We start from the raw sequence: 20,217 nt of genomic DNA on the forward strand, positions 1-20,217 counted from the left end.
CTTGATGCTCTACAGTTCTTATTTAAGGTGCCAAGTCATTAGAGCTCTGGATCAGTGGTTAATTAGGCTCCAAAGTGATAGTGTCAGCACGTTGACAGCGATGAACAAAAGCCCAAATTGATGGTCAAAACGAAGTCCAACGAGTGCCCTCCTTTTGCACGCTCTTCGCCACAATGTATACTCCAACTTTTATTTTGGAACCAAATCAAGTTGCTTAATAAAATTTGGAGAACGCGGAATGCCGACGTGTCAATGTCAATTAAGTGACAAAGTAACTTTTGCTGTTTTTGGAAAGTATTTTTGAAGATCCAAATAAACTCCAAATTTGATGAGACTTGATTTATTGTTTCCACCATGAAAGGTACTTCAACTCATATTAAGGAATCCAATTGAGCTACCACATGAATTTGGAAGATAAAAATTCACAAACATTGTCAACTTGCCGTTGTCAATTGGGGACTTAGAATATTTTTTCTGAGAGCCTAAGACAGCAGCTGATTCCACCTTCAAACCTTAGTTTGACTTACTTCCAAGTTGATCTGGCTCTTGGTCCAAAAACAAAGTTTGTTCTACTCCACTCAAACTTCAACTTTTATTTAAGGTGCAACTCCATGCAAGCACTGTAATCCATAGTTCAAACCAAGTCAAAGTAGCATCACGGTAAAGCTTAAATTAGAGTTTTAGACCGTTTGAGGTATTTTCTTGACTTCTGCTCAATATGAACCCTTCATGACTTTTGTTGTAGAGTTCAATTAGAGTCATTTGAGCAAGGTAGCAAGGTTTGGTTGATGACTTATAATCCCATTCACTTAATAAAGCAATCCAAGAAAGAATGTAACTCATCATTTCATGCAACTTCTTGATTCCAAACTTCACAAAACTTTTACAATCATCCATGTGGGTGGAAATTGATGTGAGGCACATGAAAGAAGCATGTTCAACATTACTTAGGTATATATCCAAAAAGGGCCAATATGCAAGCAATGTGTGTTGCCCAAGTTTAAGTTGGAGCTCACTCTTGTAGATTTGATCTTGACACCTTCATCACCACTTAACATGTCATGTTTGAGCTTAAACCCATTGCTTAACTAGTGACAAACTCCTGGGGTGTTATAATACTAGTTCAGGCAGAATGTCCCTACGTCTAGTCTACTGCTGCTCATGTTATTAGCACTAAAAAGGTTCGTAGAAGGGGGTACAAACAGTCGAGAGAGGGACAGATCCCTAGTCTCTGATGGAAAGGTCGAAAGGATGCCAAGAGCTCGGTTGTTGCTTGGTTGTGTGTTATGTGATGTGTTGTGTGTGGAGTCAATCCATCCCCTTAATGGGCTGCCCTGCCCCCTCCCTTTTATAGACCAAGGGGGAGCAGGGATTACAGATGGGAGAAGGAGGAAAAAACTAGAGGTAGAGAAGGTCGTTTGAAGGTGTCGGGTCTTCCTTTTTCCCTTGAGCCTGCCCTGCTGACATGGCAGATGGTGCCAGGGATAGCATGTTCGTCGATCCTGATAGGGCCATGCTCTGGCTTCATTTTGCAAGTGGTCGCGTCCCATCCTACTTCAGCGGACGATGCGGCATGCCAGGGTGCCAAGCCGTGACCCAATGAGGAGCAGACGGGAAAGTGACCATACGTCCATTACTAAAGATGATGTGAGTCCCCTCCTAGATTGTAGTGGTTGTCATATGCTTATGTCAGCGTCAGCGTCCGAGGGCTGATGGTGGTGCCCACAACACTGTAAGGCAAAAGTTAGCGCCTACAACACTATTTGGGCTCTGTCATGCCTGGAAGGGCTTAAAGCACCTGTACCGTCGTATCCTGATGGTACTTTCCTATAGGCATGCAGGGCATGGTCCTCAGTACTATGGTTGACTCGAATGTCCTATCTTACCCTGTGCTCGTCATTATGAAGGAGCAGGATGTAGTGGTCGAGCGAGGCAGAGTCCAACCCTCGGGGGTTGGGCGAGGCGAAGCTAGCCCTAGACGTCGGGCGAGGCAGAGCCCTACCCTCAGACGTCAGGCAAGGCGAAGTCCAACCATCTGGGGTCGGGCGAGGCAGAGCTGGCCCTAGACGTCGGGCGAGGCAAAGCCCTGCCCTCGGTCATCAGGCGAGGAGAAGCTTGCCCCTAGACATCCAGCGAGGTCGAGCCTACCCTCGGACATCGGGTGAGGTAGAGCCTGCCCTCAGGCGTCGGGTGAGGCAAAGCTAGCCCAGAACATCAGGCGAGGCAGAGCCCTGCCCTTGGACATCGGGTGAGGAGGAACCTGCCCTCAGACATTGGGCAAGACAGAGCCAGCCTAGAACATTGGGTGAGGTGGAGCCCTGCCCTCGGACGTCGAGCGAGGCAGAGCTTGCCCCTAGATGTCAGGCGAGGCAGGGCCTACCCTCGGACATCGGGTGAGGCAGAGCCTGCCCTTAGACATCGGGCGAGGTGGAGCTAGCCCAGAACATCGGGCGAGGAGGAGCCCTGCCTTCAGACGCCGGGCAAGGCGGAGCTTGCCCCTCGACGTTGGGCAAGGCGGGGCCTACCCTCGGACGTTGGGCGAGGTTGAGTCTGCCCTTAGTCGTTGGGCGAGGCGGAGCCAGCCCAGGATGTCGGGCGAGGTGGAGCCAATCTTCAATTGTTTGGGCAAGAAGTGTAGTTGCATTCTTATCTAAACAGAAACATCAATATTCGATGGTTATTAGTTCCACCTCTTTGGGTACCCCAGTATTTGGTCCCCGACACCATGGGCACGACATCATCCTCCTTCACCATGGGCACGGTGCCATCACCCTCCTATGCACGCTTCACAGAAGGCTCGCCCTTCACCATGGCAGTGGCTAAGAGTGAAGTAGGTTTGGAGAAGGCAACCACACATTCCTGGTGATTTTAGATCTGCAGTCGCAATGGGAAGGCTCAGGGAAGGAAGGAAAACAAGCGGAGTTGCAGAAGAGATTGCGGCAGTTAATATACCACAACTACAGAGGAGCTATTGGTGTTTTTTTATTTTTTGGGAACAAAGAGGAGCCATTGGTGTTGAAATGTTACTGCACATGCCAAAAAGTCCGACCTCTATAGGTTTGAACGTGTCTGACACACTGCACATACCTTAGCTTACATTACAAACAAGTTAAAGTTGCTACAAGATAATGACAACATCCATCCAAGAGGAAATTAACACATCCATAGACAATCAAACAACATTGATCCATTTAAACATGTCATGACAGAGAGATACATCATGGAACTTTATTTACACCTCTGCTAATGACTCCAACTCTGAGAACAAGGGAACATAGGGAAGATAGTAAGGTCTGCCGTTGATTTCTGGCAGGATGCCATGTTTCAAAAATTGAATGTGATGTGTAGGGATAACATGAACTTTTCAGGCATGTGCAGTAACAACAAAAAACATATGCATAGACAATCAAACAACATTGATCTATTTAAACATGTCATGACAGAGAGATACATCAAATGCAGCTTTATTTACTACTTTGCTAATGACTCCAACTCCGAGAACAAGGGAACACAAAGAAGATAGGTAGGTCTGCATTTCATTTCTGGCAGGATGTCATGTCTACCATACTGAACGTAATGTGTAGGGATGACGTGAACTTTTCTACTGCCCATGTTATATGCGATGACAGCACTTTCCACCACAACCCCATCAAAGAAAATCAAATTCCATTCTGCGTGAACTATAACCGTTCGGTAGCATGGCTGAAAATCAAAGTTACCCAACTTACGCAGGTGGATAGTATGCTTCAATGTCCATTTATTATTAGTACCATAGTCTTCAAGGATCCAGATTGAAAGCTTGGACATATTGCGACCACCAACAGTACATTGACACAAGTGACCCTGATTTTGAAAGAAGGCGCGTGAAAAACCATGCGTCCAGTTAGGAATTTTCCTCCATGTCTTTCCCTCCATATCCATAGTAAGTATATGATGGTAACCATCGCAGAACCTAATATAGTGCAGACAACCATTAAGAAACATAGTTCCTATTTTTAAAAATGTCAATTGAGACTTCTCGCCCCATTTAGATTCCTTAAAGATCCATGCTATAGTTTTAGATGAGTAGATGTCCACACCCACGCACTAACCATTCTCCTCCATATATTCAAACACATGGAAGTGTGAGGAGGCTATCGGATCGAACCCCAATCGAGCCTCACCAACAAAATGGATTCTAGGCGGTAGTTCCTTGAACTTCAAGGTTGCCGAATTATAGACGACATAGCGATATCCATTAGCCCCAAGGCACCAACAAAGGATGAGGCCATTGTAGCAATCTAAGATAGCTACATTGTTTATGTTGAAGGGCAAGATGGACAAGGAGGGGTAAACGTCAGCGATGCTGATGAAGTTTTGTTGGCTGTAGAATCCATCGTAGAAGAAAGCGGCCATATTCTAGGGCATAAACTTATAGTTGTTCGAGATGAGGCTATTATAGGAGCGATAGACACATTTGTAGCAGAACAAGGAGCGGGTAGGGAGGCGGCGAAGGATCTCGCCAATGGCATCATCCGTGAGGCTAGCCAGCGTGTTCCTCTTGTTGGGGGCCTCCTCTATTTCATATGTGTGCAGTAGTATGAGAGCTTGCTCAGTAATGAGATCACTGAAGAGGTAAATAATCCAACAAAGATCCAATAGTGAAATCTACAACTCATACCAAAGTGCAACTTTAACAACCATTAACAATTTTCAAGGTACGACCTCAAACAAATTTAGAGTAGCACCACATAGATATATATAACTCAAACTAGAGTAGTAGTTCATGGAGCTATAACCATTACAATTCTAGCTAAATCAAGTCTATCCATCACACTTACAATCAGTACAAGAGCTCAGAGCTTAGGAGACAGACAAAGATTAAGAGGACCACAATTACAACAGTTTTGAAGGTAGAAGCAATGGGCCTATTTGTTTGCCTAGACAGATAGGTATAATCAAGCAGGCACTTGATAATTAATAGGCCTAATTACACACAAAGGCAAGATAGGAGACCTATGGATCGGATCTGTCACCTATGCCATGGTACACAATGGACACGGATGCTAATACCGTCGCGCTCCACCGGCAAGCCCCGCGCCTAGCCTCCAAAAGGACATCGGAGCCACCATAGCACACCAGGGATCCTCTGCCGCCACAGCTGCTAGTCTAATGGGCAAAGATTTGTTTCCACTTAAAGGGAAATATCCAATATAGGTCAACCTGTAGGGCATCCACATAGAGAATATAATACTATAACGACTCCAAAGACATGCCAATACAACCAGGCATCTAGCGCAATGGTAAAGACCGTGCATTTCTTCCTCTGAGTTTTGGGTTTGACTCCCAGGCATTGAGGTTTTTTTGAATTTATTAGACCTCGATGGCACAAAAGGTACAAGTGACACGCAAGCCATCGGGTCCCATAGGTCGGATGGAGATGCAAAAAGGTCCCACAGGTACACGTGAGACGTGGGCAGTTGGGTCCCACAAGTTAGATAGTCCCACAAGTACATGTGACACGCAAGCCGTCGGGTCCCAAAGGTCGGATGGAGATGGAGAATGGTCCCATAGGTAATGTCACACGTAAGCTATCAGGTCCCATAGGTCGGATGTTGAAGGGTCTCGTAGGTACACATCGGACAGAGAAAGGACCGAACAAAGACTTTTATGACAAACTGCAAGCATCATGGATGGGTAACTGTAGGTCCCACAGGTACACGTCAGATAGAGAAGCATCCCACAGGTACACGTCGTGTGGAGATATGATCAAGCGGAGACTTTTATGATGAATTGCAAGCGTCACGGATGAGTAACTGTAGGTCCCGCAGTTACACGTTGGATGGAGAAAGTATCATGTGGAGATCTATGATGAAGTCATTTGTTACAGATTGAATATTATTCATCATAGATGAGTAATTAGTTTAATGACGAAACCCTGTTCATCACAGTATTAAAGGGGACCGTCACAGATGAGTCACGCGAGTGATCTATGATGGAACCATGTGCTCTTCTATGATGTTTTTTATGACAATGTCTGTTTTTGTCATACATAGGGACGGTTGAAGGACCGTCACCACTGATCTATGATGAAACAGAAAAATTTGTCATAAAAAGTGATCTTCTATGACTGTTTTGGAACCGTCATTAAGATTTTCGTCATAGAAGTGGATATTTCTAGTAGTGATGTTTTGGAGGATACGAGTGAGGATTGATATATATAGGTTCGGGACCAGTCCTAGACCTACATATGTCATGTGGTAAGGAAACCCCAGTTGGGCCAATCAATTCGAATCGTTATTGCTTCGTGGAGAAGAAGACTCGATTCTCTACTCTACATCGTAGTTAATCTATGAAACAGGGTTACTTATGGATATGAGATGAATATGAGATCAAATGCTTAAAGAAGTGATTGAGATAGATTAGGTGCAAACTAGATACTACTAATGACTTAATACCCAGCTAAAACATTGAAAGTAAGGATCCACTTGTAGTAAGCATTTTCTACAAAGGTTGCTTCTTGCTTCAAACTTACCTTTAAGCCTTCATGCCTTTGGAGTCTTTTATTTTAGTAGGGTAAGACTTGTTGAGTACCTTTAAGTACTCAGGGTTTGTTAACCCCTATTGCAGGTTTTAACTTGTGCTGCTAATCAAGGTCATGTTGGTGGGCTGGATATGATTTGGCTATCCCCTCTACTCTAGACGTTTACCTAAGTTGCTTTCGCAATTCTACTCATCTTTTGGAACTTAGTTAAAGATTTCATTTGAACATGTTTTGTAAACTAAATGTTATTATCCTTTCGCACTCTGATGTAAGTTATTTTGTACCAAATGTTGTAATGTTGTGGTAACTCCATGTTGATCCTATATGAGTTGTAAAATGTGGATGATTTGGGGTTCCCGAGGATACCCGACAGACTACCGGAGTTATCTGGCTCTTGTGTGCAGCAGTCAGAGGTCTTTCATACAATGACAGGGGCACGTGGGCCATATAAGTTGGGTGGTTCTGCCACAGCTGGTATCAGAGCTCATACATGGATCGACTACAACATTACCTTTAGAAACTTCAAAATAATTTTACCAATTAAAAGTTTTGAAGGTAACAAATTAAAAATGATCCTTAACCTCCCTTATGCTTGTGGTCCAAGTTTTGCAAAGACTTTCTGCCGACTTAAGTAGAAGGCGTCGAAAAGATTTCAACTCTTCTTCAGCAAGTCAAGTGGAGAGTCAAACATCTCCGACAATGTTCTGCTAAGTACCTTTCAACGTACGCCTCGGCCGGGGGGAAGATAATATAAAAACTATAAACTATAGCCCTATATAAGTAAGTTATGTCACTGACTAACATTGTGAAGACGAATAGGATGAGCATGCATCATATCATCCACATAAGGATAAAATATAAGGATGTTTTGAATTCCTCCTTAATTCTGGGGACAGCTATTCTTCTCTATAGCTGTTTCATTTCAAGTAAATCTCATCATGCACCAGGTTTTTGCCAAATAATCACCCTTTGACAATCTTTGCTCCATAAGTTCCCAATCCTTGGGGAACTTCTGGATGCACTTAATTTACCCCGCCAACTCAAATACAGAAACTTGTGACTACTCCTTGACTTCTCAATCTACGCATGTGTGGAGTCTTGATTCCTTGTATCTTGACACATGCTAATTCCTTGGTTTTGATAACTCGACATGTGTTGGTCAAAAGTTACTACAATTGTGCCCTATGGAGGTACCATGATTCGTGACCACAATGCAGCGTTAAAACCTGGGGTCTCCTATTTGACCATGGTCATAAAAAGGAAATACTACCGGTTGCTCAATGTTATCTAGGTCTGCGGTCATGATCCAATCTAGCCCACAATTAATGTACTTTCGCTCTCCTTGGAACCTCTTTTGGAAATTCATGTTCGAGCCTTCCATGAATTTTTGAAATCCTTTGTTAATTGCAACCCTAATTCGATCTCAGTTGTAATCTCCTAACCAACCTTTGTTGTTTTATGAACTTCTTGTAAGTTAATGTGCTTGACACATTTCCTTTACCATTACTCAACCAGAGGCTTTTGTCATTCTGAAATCTTGAGATGAGATTTCTTTAAGGGGGGAGGATTGTAACATCCTAGATGTTAAAAAACAATTTGAAAGGGAACCATGATGCCTAAGAGGGGGTGAATTAGGCAACTTAAAACTTTAACTCTAAACTATGGCCTCTTTTTCTAACCTTAGCAAAAACCTATGCAAAAGATAAACTATCTAAATGTCCAACTACGGTTTTGCTAGTGTGTTGGTATCTCTACCGCAAAAGAAGTTATGCAAACAATGTAAATGTGGAAGGTAAAGAGTAAGGTAAAGATATGCAAACTCCCGTCGATGACTCTGGTATTTTTACCAAGGTATCGAGAAGCGTGCAAGCTTCCCCCTAGTCCTCATTAGAGCCCTTCACAAGGAATCCCTCGCAAGGGCCAAGCTCCCAGTCGGGTATCTTCGTGGATAGCCCTAGGCCTTCCCCATGCGTAAGTGGGTCTTCGATGTGCCTTCCAGCAAGCCTCTCCTAGACCGCTCCCTGCCATCTTCACTATCAAGCTTCTGGTCAAACCACCACAGGCATTGTTCCCTTCGATACACGGTGGTGGCCGCACCACAAACGCGGTTCATGTGATCTAGCAAGACTACAAGCCCCTCCAATGTACAACAATGGTGCGCGCAAGCACCAAGTGGTAAGAGGTATGCAAACCTCACTAAACACTAGGCCAAAACCTAGAGCAAGCGTATAAGCGGTGGTCTAATCAACCTAAGCACTTCGCAAAGTACATACTCTAATCACCTAATGAATCACTAAGCACTATGCAAGTGGAGATCACTAAAATGGTGTACCAACACCCTTGGTATGTTTCCTCAACTCCACACTACTCAAATGGTTGGTTGGGGGTCTATTTATAAGCCCCACTGAGAAAGTAGCCGTTGGGGATGAAACCCACTTTTCTGCTACTGACCGGACACTGATCACATCCTCACCAGACGTGTCCGGTCATCCTGACCGTTGGAGCACGCGCATTGATTGGACTCGGCTTAGAGTCCGGTCATCATCGACCGGACGCGTCCGGTCACGCTGGCGCCGCTTTAGAACCTCTCTGTAAATAATCAGACGCTGCACTTTGTGCATTCGGTCGTCCAGTCTGGTACGTCCGGTCACGCTGAAAACACTGCGGTGATGATGAACTGTGTCACCGGTGTGTCCGATCACTGCTTCACTCACTGTCCGATCACTACTGCTCAATGTTCGGTCATAGCTGTCGACACCTATTGTTGCCTGGCACTTGATCGGAGCATCCGATCACTGCTTTGCCCAGTGTCCGGTCACTGCTACTGACACCTTCTGTTGCCTGGCACTTGATCGAAGCATCTGGTCACTGATAGGGCCACGTCCAGTCTCCTCTATCGGGCTTGTTTCTTCGCGATCTTGCATCCAGCTTGGTTCCAATCTTCATGCTTGGACTTTGCTTGACCTTGTATGTCTTCTATGCATCTTCACATGTCTTTCTTGAGGTGTTGATCATTGGATCATCACGTCGCCTTCGTCCAAGTCCCGTTTTGCATCCTATTGAACTACAAAACAATTACTTGCAAATTCATTAGTCCAATTTGGTTGTGCTGGTCATCAAACACCAAAATCCAAAGTAAATGGGCCTAGGGTCCATTTTTCCTACAATCTCCCCCATTTTGGTGATTGATGACAACACGACCAAAACAAGAAAATAAAAAAATTGGAATATAAAAACTATTTACTTGCTAGGATGCAATGCAAAGGGCAAGGTTATATGATGCTAAAAGATACCAATTGTAAAGCTAAAAGATATCACATGTAAACATCTTTGGAAACTTATCTTGCCCTTGCAAATGTCCCCATGTGGCATTATGGATTTAAGCCTCCCCCTAACTCCATAATCCACTATCCTCCCTTTCTCGGACCATTACCACTTGTAAATTATTATGATCAGGCTTGCTTTTGGTCCTACAAATTCTCCCCCTTTGGAATCAAACACTAAAAAGGAAGACATTAGTAGCACAAGGGAGGAACAAACTTTGTGATCCTTTGTATGTGGAGTGGAATAGGTCACAAAATTTGACTCTCACATACATAGACTAAGCTCCCCCTAAATATATACATACATATGATGAAGAATGTAGTTTATGCATAATTGGCAAATTAATGCTCAAGGGAGTTTAATCTATATAATGCATGGAGAAAGCATATAAATACCAAAATGAAATCAACATGATGATATCGGTTTAGAAATACCACATGTGGAAACCAATTTGATTTATACCACTTGCAATAGGTGGTGGATATTTTGAAGTATGATGCTTAACTCCAAGGACTCCATTTTCCTTGCAATGAGACTACTACACACATGATAAGCTTGAAAAGGTGTTAGTCTCAAAGCATCCAACTTGTAGAGTAACCTCCCCCTAAATTTGTGCACACAAGTATGGAATACTTGTAGGAGACATGCACATTGATTTTAGAATAAAAATGCCACTTGAAAGATGACATCACATGAATGTGAGAATCATTTTCAAAGGTAATATTTAGGAGAAATTATCTATAATTTGGACTTTGGCACATATTAGATGAACAATTGTAAAACAAGCTATGTGATGTGCTCCTTAACAATTTAAACCACATAGGTTTGCTCCAAGGGTTAAGAGTGAGACCGAGCAAGCCTACCATAAGATATACCTAGTGTATGCATGACAAAGGATTTAAGCATGCAAATGCAAACCTAGGCATGAAAAGGAACTAGATGCTAATTGAAATTGCAAGAATTTAAATCTAGTTACCTAACATGGGGAGGGGAATTTGGGTCCATAGTATTCACTAACCCACTTGGCAATTACTTTGTCCATAATGATGCACCCCATGAAATGCACCCATACTTTGCTAAGTCTCCAAATTCCCCGATGTCCATCGGACTTCTCACTTCCCTTTCAGGATTCAAACCTTATTGGTGCTCTTCATGTTGAAAATAATCTCCTTTGGCACCCAAATGCATTTGGCCCCATTGTTGGCTTGCTTGTTCACCTTGATGGCCACCACCTTGTTATTTTTCTTCTTCTTCAAGAGATAAGGTGTGGAGGCCTTTTTGTCCATCTTGTTGGTGTAGGTGTTGGAGAACTTGCTTGTTTGCTTTTTGTTTTCTCTTTCTTCTTAGTTCCTCCCCCATTCTTCACCTTGCACTCATAGGACTTGTGGCCTTCCTTGTGGCACACATAGCAAACCACGGTTTGTCCTTCATCAAGCTTCTTCACTCCCTTGACGGTGTTATCTTGATGAAGTTAGGCTTGCTTTGTCTTGCCTTTCACTTGAGTCAAGTCCTTGGTGAGGCGAGCCACTTCTTGCTTGAGTTGCTCATTCTCCATTGCAACCTCTTGTGTACATGTATCTACAACAACTTTCTCAACACAAACTTGGTTGCACAAGGGCGAGTATAAACATAAATCATTGCAAGAAGTAGAGGCATCCTTTTTAGGCATGTCAAAGATAGAACTTTTCTTTTTAGGTGCCTCGGTGGGGGTATACAGACGGCTTCAAGATTAGCAACTTTATTAGTTAGCTCATCACAATGTTTGCACATAGTTTCCATTTTAGCAAGCAAACTTTTATAAGCATCTTGTGGGCTAGCTAACTTTTTCTTTATTTTTTCATTTTTCTTTACAAGTTGCTCATCATTGATTGTGCAATTATTTGTGATTGCACTAGTCTCAAGTTGCTCAATTTTAGTAGATAGCTCCATATTAAGATTGGCAAAAGTTTCATATTGTCCAAGCAAAGTAGCATAAGCTTGTTGTGAGCTATCTAGTTTTTCTTTTAATTTTTCAAGCTTTTGTTGACTAGTGCAAACTTTAGCAAAGTTAAGATTTTCTTGCACAATTTCATCATAAGAAGGTAGCTCATCATCACTATCACTATTATTGTCACTATCACTAGGGATAGACTTTTTGTTACCTCGTGCCATAAGGCACACACGTGAGGTGCTTGATGATGAGTGCTTGTGCCCTCGCCTCTTGTGATGGTCTTCTTCTTCACTTGAAGAATCATCCCATGGCCTTATTGATGTGAGGGCTTTGTCCTTGTGCGCCTTCTTCTTTGTCTTGGGTGTGGGCTTGTTTGGATAAACTTTCACAAAGTGCCCCAACTCGCCACATCCATAGCATCCTTTCTTTCTTTGCTCATTTCTTTGATTGGTGAATATGAAATCTTGAATTTGGATGGGCACACCCTTGACATTGAGCCTTTGTATCATCTTCTCCACCTTGTTGATAAGTTTGATTGATTCTTCATCAAGGTCAGAGGTGGAGGAGGAAGATTGATCATCATCACTTGAATCTTCATCATCCTTATCCTCATCTTCTTCTTCATCTTCAGTTGAGGAGCTTGAGCTTGAGCTTGTCTGAACTTGCTTGCCCTTCATCTTCTTTTTTCTCACTACATGTGAGAGCTTTGCCTTTGCTTGATGAAGAGGCTTCTTCTTGACCCACCTTGCGTGACATTTCAAATGCCACTATCTTGCCAATGACTATGGCTGGGGTCATGGTGCTCAAGTCCTCCATATTGTGAAGGATGGTGATGATGCTTGCATATTTCTTTTGTGGTAGCATGGAGATGATCTTCCTCATGATGTCCACATCATCTAGGTTTGTTAGTCCTATTAGATGGATCTCATTGATAATTAGATTCAAACAAGAATACATATCACGAACAAGCTCATCATCATTCATTTTAAAAGAATCATAATTTTATTTAGCTATACAATGTTTTTGCTCACGGACATTAGTTGTGCCATCATGGAGCTCTTGAAGTTTTAACCAAATTTCATGTGCCATATTTAAAGTGAACACTTGGTTAAACACATCCATGCTAAAATATTCAAACAAGCAATTTTTAGCTCTAGCATTGAAATGAATTTCTTTTTCTTCACTCTTTGTGGGTTTATCAGGATTCTTAATGGGTTTCATCCCATCACGAGTGACTCTCCAAACACCCAAATCTACCGCCTCAAGGTGACAAGCCATTCTAGCTTTATAGTAGGAGAAGTTAGTGCCATCAAAGTACGGAGGCCTAGAGGTATACATCCCAACCACTCTAAATAGCGTCGGCTCAACGGCGATGAAGCCAAAGTTCCAAATTGAGCCAACTGGCTCTGATACCAATTGAAAGGGAACCGTGACGCCTAAGAGGGGGTGAATTAGGCAACTTAAAACTTTAACTCTAAACTATGGCCTCTTTTTCTAACCTTAGCAAAACCTATGAAAAAGATAAACTATCTAAATATGCAACTATGGTTTTGTTAGTGTGTTGCTATCTCTACCGCAAAAGGAGTTATGCAAACAATGTAAATCCGGAAGCTAAAGAGTAAGGTAGAGATATGTAAACTCCCGTCGATGACTCCGGTATTTTTACTGAGGTATCGAAAAGCACACAAGCTTCCCCCTAGTCCTCGTTGGAGCCCCTCGCAAGGGCCAAGCTCCCGTCAGGTAACTTCGTGGATAGCCCTGGGCCTTTCCCATGCACAAGTGGGTCTCCGGTGTGCCTTCCGGTAAGCCTCTCCTAGACCACTCCCTGCCGTCTTCACTATCAAGCTTCCGGCCGAACCGCCGCGGGCCTTGTTCCCTTTGGTACACGGTGGTGGCCACACCACAAACGCGGTTGGTGTGATCTCGCAAGACTACAAGCCCCTCCGATGTACAATAATGGTGATGGTGCATGCAAGTACCAAGTGGTAAGAGGTATGCAAACCTCACTAAACACTAGGCCAAAACCTAGAGCAAGCGCATAAGCGGTGGTCTAATCAACCTAAGCACTTCACAAAGTACCTACGCTAATCACCAAATGAATCACTAAGCACTATGCAAGTGGAGATCACTAAAATAGTGTACCAACATCCTTGGTTTGTTTTCTCAACTCCACACTACTCAAATGGCCAGTTGGGGGGTCTATTTATAAGCCCCACTGAGAAAGTAGCCGTTGTGGATGAAACCCACTTTTCTGCTACTGACCGGACGTTGATCACGTCCTGACCGGACGCGTCTGGTCGTCCTGACCGTTAGAGCACGCGCGTTGATCGGACTCGGCTTAGAGTCCGGTCATCATCGACCAGACGTGTCCGGTCACGCTGGCGCCGCTCTAGAACCTCTCTAGAAGCGATCGGACACTGCACTTCGTGCGTCAGATCGTCCAGTCTGCTGCATCCGGTTACGCGGGAAACACTGTCGTGATGATGAACAGTGTCGCTGGTGCGTCTGGTTACTGCTTCACTCAGCGTTCGGTCATTGCTACTCAACGTCCGGTCATAGCTGCCGACGCTTGTTGTTGCCTGGCACTTGATCGGAGCGTCCGATCACTGCTTTGCCCAGTGTCCGATCACAGCTACCGACGCCTTCTGTTGCCTGGCACTTGATCGGAGCGTCCGGTCACTGATAGGGCAGCATCCGGTCACCTCTGCTAGGCTAGTTTCTTCACGATCTTACGTCTGGCTTGGTTCCAATCTTTGTGCTTGGACTTTGCTTGACCTTGTATATCTTCTATGCATCTTCACATGTCTTTTTTGAGGTGTTGATCATCGGATCATCATGTCGCCTTCGTCCAAGTCCTATTTTGCATCCTATTGAACTACAAAACAATTACTTGCAAATCCATTAGTCCAATTTGGTTGCGTTGGCCATCAAACACCAAAATCCAAAGTAAATGGCCTAGGGTCCATTTTCCTTACACAATTAAAACTTGATCATGAGCATCATAAAGCATAATCATCAAGTAATGTTTCATTAATGCAACTCATGTTTCATTTATAGCATTGTTGTGTTGCATACAAAGTGTTTCAAATGTTTCATATGTTGCACCAAGTGATGTCACTATTAGTGCTTAAGAAACTTTGTGAATTTATATATATGAATTTGCTTAAACAAGTAAAATTTTGTTTAAATAAAGTTTGTAGTACAAAGTGTGCTTTATAATGTAAAATCAAAAGTGATGAGGTTTGTAAATCAAACATGTTCAAATTTTGATCTCAAAGATTGGATTCAATAACTAATTTACATATTTAGTCATTTTGACTAAGTCCATGAAAATTAGTTACAAGTTCGATTTTTGGTGAATTATTAAATCAACTTTTATGAATAAAATTTGTGCAATACTTGTTCCATGAATTAGTGCAATGTTTGATCCTTGTTAATCTATAATTGGTTGTCTTGTTTGATCACTGTTTAACCACTAATTAACTAACCAAAAGTGCTTAATCAAAAACTATTATGAAAGAAACCTTGAACTGAATTCACTTTTAGTTTCAAGTTCATGTTTTCATTGCTCTTGATCTCACGATCTGTTGATCCTTTGGTATTTTGCCCTTAATGAAAGTTGGAGATCTCTAGTAGAGGAACAACTTTCATTAAAGGAGATTATCAAGTTTCTAGATGAATTTGGGAGATCGAGAGGGAGGAAGTGGCGGTGCCAATCGCTATAGTACGTCACCGAAGCTGCTCGCCACCGAGTTGCTTGCCGCCGATGCGCCGCCTCGGTTTGCTACCGTAGCGCACGCGAACGTGTAGCTGCTCATGTGGTCGTGCTTGAACAGTTGCTGCCACATCTAGAAGCGTCGTCCTCGCCCTCTTAAGCGCCCGACGCAGGCTTTCCTCCTCTTTTCCCTCTCTTTGCTCGCCACCGGCGAACTTGATGCGCCAGCGAAATTCATCGCCGCCACAGCAGCTCCACCCAATTCCTCTTGCAGTCTAGTTCGCCATCTCCTTGCGCATAGATTGAGCCAGCTCACGCTCTCTCTCTTTGCTAGGCTCGCTCGTGCGCCGCCTTCTTCTCCACAGCAACCACCATGGCTGCCGAAGCCACCCCGTCGTGGTTAGGCTCCTCCAGAGCAGCTCCCGTCCCCTACTTCATTGTTTTGTCTTACTTGAGATACCGTGATGCTCATAGGCCTTTTGGTTTTGCCAGATGTGCGTCGGAGCCGTTGGAACGCCGTTGTGTCCACCGGTTCACGCCGCCGTGCTCACCATCACCGCCGGCAGTCGCCCCTGCTCTATCCCCGCTTTGCCCGCGTGAATCACCAAGTCATGGTGAGCACCTTGATGCTTACCTAAACCTTAGCTAGGATGGGCTCGCGCCAAAGCATCATGCCCACACCCACGCCATCGTGGCATACGCTGTCGAGCCGCCATGGTCGTGGCCGTGCACGAACCGAGCCCTAATTCATCCAACCAATAGCGTAGACATGATCATAGTGAGCCTCTGGTCTTGACCGACAGGTCCATTTAGTCTCTACCATCTCTTCATGGTCGAAATGCTGCTCACCGCTCCACCGTAGCTGCCATGGCCGGCGTCGAGCTCATCTTGGAACCCTAGCTATCTGTCTGAGCCTCTAGATTGATGCGCCTGGTTGTGTGGGTCTCGCTGGTACCCTTTCTGTCGCCGGCTGACTCACCGCCGCGAGTTCCGTGGCGTACCCGCCGGCACAGCCATGGTCAAGGTCGGGCAAGGTCAGGTTTGACCCTGGCCCCATGTGTCAATGACCGTGGGTATGGTGAGGGTGGGTGAGAAAAGTCTTAATTTGTTTTATCTTTTTCAGAAATTGAATAAATGAGCTGATTCTTGTTTATTTCATAGAAAATAATAGGGATGTGATAAAATCTTGAAATTTTTATAGCCTCTTCATGATGTGCCCTACCTAGGAAAAATATGAATTAGTCATTTTCAGTAATGTTGGTATGCTTAAAAATTACCTCTTTTAATTAATAAATGGACCTTACATGATTTTTACAGGCTAAAATAATTATTCTTTAATCATTAAACTTTTGGTATATGCTTTACATGCTTATATCTGCCTTCACAAAAAGTTTGGTACTGTTTTGATAACTATAACTTGGATAATTAATTTAAGTATGTTTAAATGCCTTTTATGGATTAATAAAAATAACAAATGATTTCTATAAATCCCTAGGACTTGATTGTGGACCTTGGAACACTAAACCCCTGTTGTTCCTTGGCAACTCTTTTACTTCCTCAAATGACTAATTAGTCAATGCATGTGATTAGGTCATGTAATGAGCCTTGCTGGCCCTTATTGTTAATTTTGATGCAATGTTAGTTAAATACTTTGTTTTGTTTGACTAGGATAATATAATAAGTGTTGCTTCCATGTAAACAACTAATTAACTTGTTAGTTAAATAATGAAAATGTTTTTATGATAATAACCCTAGTTCTTTGGTGAAGAAAAGTTGTACTCAACTTTCTTAATCTTGCTAGACTTCTATTAATGCACTTGTTATGCCTCTCATCATGCATCATGGCATATAGTCCATCATATTAAGCAAAGCATCATTTATTACGTGTAGTGTACGAGAGTGTGAAGGTTCGTGTTGATCAAGTTTCGGATAAGGTCCATCCACCAGTGGTGTTGGTGCCATGTCTGACTAACTAGATCTTTCTATGAAATCTAACCTTCTCTGCAACGCAGGCAAGCCCCGGTGCATACCACCCTTCTATAGCATTTCAAATCTTTATTGCAATTTAATTCTTGTGAGATATGCATTAAGTAATTAAGAGTTAGTCGAATACCGTTGCTGCATGATTACCTTGATATATAGATATCCTTAGTTATACCCTACTAGTTTGGATAGGTCGATACCTCTTATGCTTAGTAATGCTTAGACTTCGATAGAAGTCGAATGATGGTTTCATCGTTTGAGAGAAACATGTTTACCTTGCTCTTCTCAACTCTGATTATGGGTTGTGAAATACCATGGTTATGAAAATATTAAGTTGAGACCGGGCGGGTAGCTTGCATCGAGAATGGAGTCTCGATGTAGTGCTTTCGTCTGTGTCGATTAAGGACCGTACCGTTATAGACCTGTTGTGAGTCGAGATCTTGTAGTACTGGTCACATAGTCCGGTAAGCCTAATACCTCAGCTATTCCATTATGTGAAAGGCCAACCGTGCACTGGGAGTAGAGAGATGGCGAGAGTAGCGTGTCCACATCCTGTGAATCCACCAGGAGTGGCACAGGGAGGTGGAGTACTGTGCTCTCGGGTTGCGCTGGACCCATTCATGTTTTAGAGGATCTAAGTGAGGGTTGATATATGTAGGTTCGAGACCGGTCCTAGACCTACATATGTCGTGTGGTAAGGAAACCCTAGCTAGGCTAATCGATTCGAATTGTCGTTGCTTCACGGAGAAGAAGACTCGATTCTCTGCTCTACATTGTAGTAATCTATGAAATAGGGTTACTTATGGATATGAGATGAATATGAGATGAGATGCTTAAAGAAGTGCTAGAGATAGATTAGGTGCAAACTGGATACTACTAATGACTTAATATCGAGCTAAAACATTGAAAGGAAGGATCCACTTGTAGTAAGCTTTTTTGCAAAGGTTACTTCTTGCTTCAAACTTACCTTTAAGTCATCATGCCTTTGAAGTCTTTTCTTTTAGTCGGGTAAGACTTGTTGTGTACCTTCAAGTACTCAGGTTTTGTTAACCCCTGTTGAAGTTTCTGACTTGTGCTGCTAATCAAGGTCATGTCAGTGGGCTCGATATAATCTGGCTATCCCCTCTACTCTAGACGTTTACCTAAGTTGCTTCCGCAATTCTATTCATCTTTTGGAACTTAGTTAAAGATTTCATTTGAACATGTTTTGTAAACTAAATGTTATTATCCTTCCGCACTCTGATGTAAGTTATTTTTGTACCAAATGTTGTAATATTGTGGTAACTCCATGTTGATCATGTATGAGTTATAAAATGTGGATGATTCAGGGTTCCTGAGGACACCCGACAGACTACCGAAGTTATCTGGCTCTCGTGTGCAGCAGTCAGAGGTCATTAGAACAATGATAGGTGCACGTGGGCCATATAATTTGGATGGTCCTGCCACAGTTTCATCAATTATCCAAATCAAACTAGGGCTTTCAGACGGCAGCGGCGGCGCTAGAGGGAGCACCCCCGACGAGCGTGGTGTGAGGCTAGAGGTGCGCCCGCAAGGAAGCGTGGCGATAGGGGCGTGGGATTGGGATTGGGCTAGGAGGCGGCTGGTTTGTGGCGCAAGGATAGGGTTTTGGTGTTGCGTCTGACAGGCGGGCCACGAAATTACTTTGCATGCGAGTGGGCTGGGCCGAGCATGGTAAAAATGAAACCAGGCTGTAGCGACCGGTTGTTTGACTCTTGTGTTCATTTTTACCGACCGATTGTTCGAGGAAACAGCTCAATACATATGTAGCAACCGATGTTGAGTTGGTACAAGAAAGAATAGCGCCTGATGATCGATTAAAAAATTATAGCGATCAATTGTTAGTCGCTAATAGTAAGTTTTAGCGATGGTTGTCCAATGCTATGCATTGGCCGTGGTATAGTACCGGCGGTGGTGCTGGCACTAGTTCAGGAGTGGAGTCCGAGCCATCTCTAACGGACTCCATGGAGGCCCGCTCCCTCCTCTTCTTCTACCTTCCTCTCTTTCCTCTCCAGCAACCCCCCCCCCCCCCCCCCCCCCCAACCCAAAAAAAAAACTTATATATGTCGAACCTAAGTTAAAATGAAATGGCACAATCAAGAGAAAAAGAAGGCTACAGAGTGAAATAAGTAGTAAATACACTATGACTGAATCTATGCTATAAATTATGTCGAACCTAAGTTAAAATGAAATGGCACAATCAAGAGAAAAAGAAGGCTATAGAGGGAAATAAGCAGTAAATACACTATGACTGAATCTATCCATACTATAATTGAGCGAAGAAAATGAAAATATTCGGTCACCCACATATTTCATACTCACCTTAATTTATGTCCCTTAGATCCACGTTAAGCTCAGATTCAACGCATCTAAAACTCTCCCTCTAAACTAACAAGCGAACCCAAATCAGAAACTCTTCGGAAACTCTCTATGTTGACAGATTTCTGCGTGTTGCGTCGGCTTCCCACACCTATTTTTTTCACGGAGTTAATTGGATCTATGCCATTATAATTTCTTCGTTTCTGAAGAACGTCATTACTATTCGCCTATTTGGAAACATGCCATTATAATTTTTCGTTTCCCACAAAAATGCCACTGAATACGTATGGACACCGTCTGGGCCTAGCTGCAGACGTATACGAAGACGTATACTTCATCTCCCCTGTCACTGACAAGCGGACCCCACATGTCATCTTCTTCCTCCTCTTCTCTCTCCGGTTCTCT

The sequence above is a fragment of the Miscanthus floridulus genome, chromosome 18 (genome assembly GCF_019320115.1).
Source record: "Miscanthus floridulus cultivar M001 chromosome 18, ASM1932011v1, whole genome shotgun sequence".
Classification (NCBI taxonomy): domain Eukaryota; kingdom Viridiplantae; phylum Streptophyta; class Magnoliopsida; order Poales; family Poaceae; genus Miscanthus; species Miscanthus floridulus.